Raw genomic sequence first — 4,994 nt, 5'->3', positions numbered from 1 at the left:
GCAACCATATCCAATTAAAACTTAAAATTTAGCAACCAAGTTTCCAAACCAAAGTTACCAAGTACCAAACCAGTGACACTACAAATCCACCATCTACAAGACAACCAAGAGGAAGAAAACAAAAATGAAATTAATACTTGAAGACTCAAAAGAATCTTCAATCAATGTTCAAAATTTAATCATTCATCATTCATCATCAGAAAAAGTAGGGTCAGCTGCATTTGCATAATATGCATCGAAGTCGTCACCCTCCTCGCCATATTGGTCCTCCTCCTCCATCTCTTCTGAATCTACCTCTTCTTCATCTCCCCTCGTCCTCTGTGTAAAAGATCTAGTGACTCTAGGATGGTCGGCTGATGTCCCTGAAGCATCCATGATCATGTCCCATGTCAATCCTTCATGCCCCTCGACCTCATCATCATCAACCAACCACTTCATAGCAATGTCCATATTTTTTTATCTAAAGGGTCTGTCTTAGCAAATCTGTACTTCAAGAATTGATTATACTTGACATAGACTAGGTCATTAAGCCTCTTTGATTCAAACATGTTCATTTTCTTTGTATGAATCTAATAAAACCTAATAAAACTAATTAATATAAATATTCAATAATTAAATTTATTAAATATATAATAGTAATACTACAAAACAATCAAAACTAATAACTAATTAACTATCTACTAAAGTATTAAATTACTAATAAATTATACAAATTACTCTTACCCCTTCAAAAGCACTCCAATTGTGCTAACAATTGGATGAGGAAGTGGTTAGGTTTAATATCTGAATAACAAACTTTTGTAAATTTGGAGAACTACACTCATGTTGGCTTCACCAATTAGCTGCAAAGATATAGAATAAAATCATAAATAATTATAAAAATGAAAATTGATTACTTGAAGTCTTGAACTTGATGGTCTTAAGAATATTATTATTACCTGGATCAATTTCAATCATTTTCCTCATTGCCATTGGATTCCCAAAAGACTTTAATGAGCACTTGTAATTTATCAGCTCATCAGCACATATAATATCCTGGATATCCAGATCAGGGACTAGCACATCTACACACTTATTAATTCCAGTCATAATTATGTTATTTGTGTGTATATCCTTGTCAATATAAAAAAAGTTGGGATAAAATAATAACCAGTTGCATGCCATGATCGATGTAGCAGTCTATCCCACATCTCATCAATAATCTCCCAAACAGGCTTATAGCGGTTCTCATCAACATCAAAATTTTGGGATATCTTTCTCTTGCATTTATCCATAGCCTCATATACGTAGTCCATAAAAGCATTGTTAATATCAACCATGCAAAGGACTTTGACAAAAAGAAAAAATACCTTAAGAGCCTTAGAAAGAATAATGTCAAAAAGCCTGATCATTGGACCACTTGCATGCTCTCCAGTCATCCGAGGTAAACATCTGTATCAATTGCACTCTCCTCGAATGTATGTTATCTAGGCATAAGTACCAAGTCGCAAATCTCGTAACCCCAAACCTCGCAATCTCTTTCTTCTTTGTAAATCTATGCATCATGATGAGGGTGAGATGGTAGCTATAAATGAAATTTGTAATTGACTTTGCCTTCTTCACTACACCTGATATCTCGGTTAAACTACCAAGAGCCTCGAGCATGAAGTCTATATAATGTGTTGCACATGGCGTCCAAAAGATTCTAGGATAAGCTATGCGGAACAAATTAGTAGCAGCAACATTAGGAGCAGCATTGTCTGTGACAATCTGTACAACAAGATAATCCCCACCTCTTTGATTTCCTTCTCTATAACTTGGAGTATGTAATGGGCATCATGGGTATAATCAGATGCATCAATAGACCTCAAAAAAAATTCTCTAAAGGATGATTCACATGCAAATTCATCTTACTTCTTCTCTTCCTATTACTCCAAGCGTCAGTCATAATAGAAACTCCATATTGAGCCCATGCATCCTTTTTAACTTCTACAGCATCCTTTGTGACACACACTGTTTTTTTTAAAAGAGGCTCTGAAAGTTCATATGAGGTTGGGGGTTTCATCCCAGACCCAAATTGGCCAATTGCCTCTACCAAAGCATAGAAGCTGCTTAGGCGAGCCGCATTGAAAGGAATGATTGCCTCATAAAACCATGTAGCAATTAAAAAAAATATAGCTATATCTCTCTCTTCCTTTTTCATTTTATTTTCAGTAGTGGTTTGCTTCCTTATTTTCTCTCCTGCAACCTCATGGTTAAGCCGGTGCAAAAAACTATCCATAGGGCCTCTAACCCAAGGCTTCTTACTCCCAAAACCAGAAGAAATTACAACTCCCTTACCCTTCCCTATAATAATGGATTGTTCTACCTCTTGACATCCCTCCCCATCCTCATCACTATCATTATCGTCATAACTAACCCAAACCCCATACTTAATCTCTACTGTGGAGGTAAATTTCTTTTTTCATTTTTACCATACTAAAAAATTTGGTAATTTCCTCTTTAACAACATCAGGAGTCTTTTTACATGGGGCAACATCCCTCCTGATATCGACAAGATGTTTTTTGAACTGGTTTATGCCCATTTTTGTATCATTCTCACAAAACTTGCATCGTACGTAATTTTTATCATTAGGATCTAAGTTGTGACTATATTTCTAACCGAGATCACTACTCATATCTTATCTCAAAGAAGACATCTCGAAATAATACAACTTATACGAGAATAAAAAAAAAATCACTTACTTTGATTGCTCAATCTCCAAACTTCCACCTCAAATATGTTTCTAAAAACTCAAAATCTTCTAAAAAACCATGCAATAGATTTATAAAACATCACAAATTAAATCTAATATCAATGAGTGATGTTTTGATCAATTTCTTGCAACTTTGAAAAACCCTTCAATTCTAAAGAAATTGCCAAAACTTGATTTTTTTTGTTGTTTTTCTCTCTAAAATGGTCTCTAATATCTTTTACGTTACAATAAACCTAAAAACAAGAAATTTAGCTCTTTAGTATAAAAAAAAGGACAAAAAATGCCAATAATGAAACTGTTTTCCACCTCTAAGCGGGGCGGAGTCCCTGGGCGGCCTCCCAGGTCTAAGTGTTGGGCGGTTGCCTAGGCAGGTTCTTGAGCGCCCAAGGATTTCAGCCTATTTCTGGCTCCTAGGCTTGGGTGATGCACCCAGGCCCCTAGGACCGCCTCGACGGCCGCCTAGGTGTTAAGCGATCCGCTTTTTGAAACAGTACGCATGAAGGTTGTTCCAATGCTAGAAAACCCTCAAATTGATAATCTCGGCCTTGAGATATATCAATATAAAATAAAAAAGATTTCAAGTCATAAAAATAATACACATATTATAATATATTATCTACACTTTCCAATTTTAAAGAATTTTGGGATCCACTTAAAAAAAATCACAAGATGAGTATTTCTTAGAAAAATTGGGCCATTAATTTGTCCATGTTCGTGCACAACTTACCAAGCCCAAATAAACTTAGTTAAGATTCATGAATTAACAACAAAAATTACTAAAACTTTTCTCATTTATTATGGTATCTAAAAATGCATCACAGATAATATCTTAACCATGGAAAAATAGAAGGAAAAAGTTTATATTGAGCTAAGGCTCTCAACAATCAAATTAGAGCACACTCCAAAACTTTCATTAGAAGAAGTTGTTTTGAAGCCCAAACATCCTCAAATTGATCATCCTGACATCAAGATGCATGGACATGAGAAAAAAATAGATTTCAAGTTTTGAAAATAATGCATCTTGTAATGCATTTTTGGACCATCTTTTTATCACAATTTTTAAGTTTTCATAGATCTGCTCGATCTGCACTAGTTTTTAAGCTTTAAATTTTATAATTAAATATAAAAATATATATTAAGGCTATCACAAAGATTTCCAATATTAAACAACATTTCTCAATACTATTTGAAGGTGTGCTTTACTTTGATTGTTTTGAGCCTTGTATCTATACAACATTTAAATCGTATACTCGTACACATGCAGAGCATGAGTCCCTCACTAAGTTTAAAAACTAAAATTTTGGGGGAAATTTTAAATAATAAAAATTTCAAAGTATATACGTGTAAATGTTTCCAAAAACCAACTACAAAACTTTTAGGTGGTAATTTCAAAGATGATTGAATCACATCATGGAAGGACATACATACCAGCAACTCCTTTACCTCTCATGAATTGCTATTGCAATGCTGTTTGAACGGATGAGTATCTCAAGTGAACTCACATGTCCGTTCCTTGGGAACGTCAGTAAACATCAATCCTTTTCAAAATCACAATATCTATGCACTTCTAAATGTGGAAATGTTGGGCTTCCTTTTCTCTCCTGTCTTCACTGCACTTCTAAATGTGGAAATGTGGGGCTTCCTTTTCTCTCTTCTGTCTTCACATAAAATGAACCACCTGCTTAAATGGACCCGGTTTTTATGAGCCCCATGACTCATGTGCAGGCTCCCTCCAATACCCATTTCTTATAGAGATCTTCGATGCAAATTTGTAAAGATCCATGATCTACACTATGATGATCATGAATATGAAAAATAAAATAAATCTAAAAATATTTTCTTTTAAACTTTTTTCTATCCATTGGATACGAATCTTTAGTTATCAAGGTTCATCTTAAAAGTGGACGTTTGTGAAAAGAAAAATTATTGAGAAAAAATAAAATACATTTGTTTGGATTATTTAACGCCATCACGGTTATTGGATAATTGTTCAGTAATTATGGTGGGGAGTTGGAGGTAAAGAGGGGGAGAGAATTGCATGAAGAGAGAAGCAAGAGTAAAAATCAAGAAGATAAGAAAGGGGGCAACACAGTTTTAATTCATCTTCTCCCATCTCATCAACAAATCTAGATAATGAATGAATATATGACATGTTCCCAATTATGAGAACTTAAAAGCAACAGATCCAATTCTTTGCAATTCATAAGTACCCAACAAGATTAGGTTCTCAAGAAACTAATTATGAGCAACAGAAGCACA

Source organism: Amborella trichopoda, chromosome 2, assembly GCF_054954075.1.
Source record: "Amborella trichopoda isolate Santa Cruz 75 chromosome 2, AtrichopodaSantaCruz75HAP2 v2.0, whole genome shotgun sequence".
In the NCBI taxonomy this organism is placed as follows: Eukaryota; Viridiplantae; Streptophyta; class Magnoliopsida; order Amborellales; family Amborellaceae; genus Amborella; species Amborella trichopoda.
Note: the sequence above shows the minus strand (reverse complement) of the source record.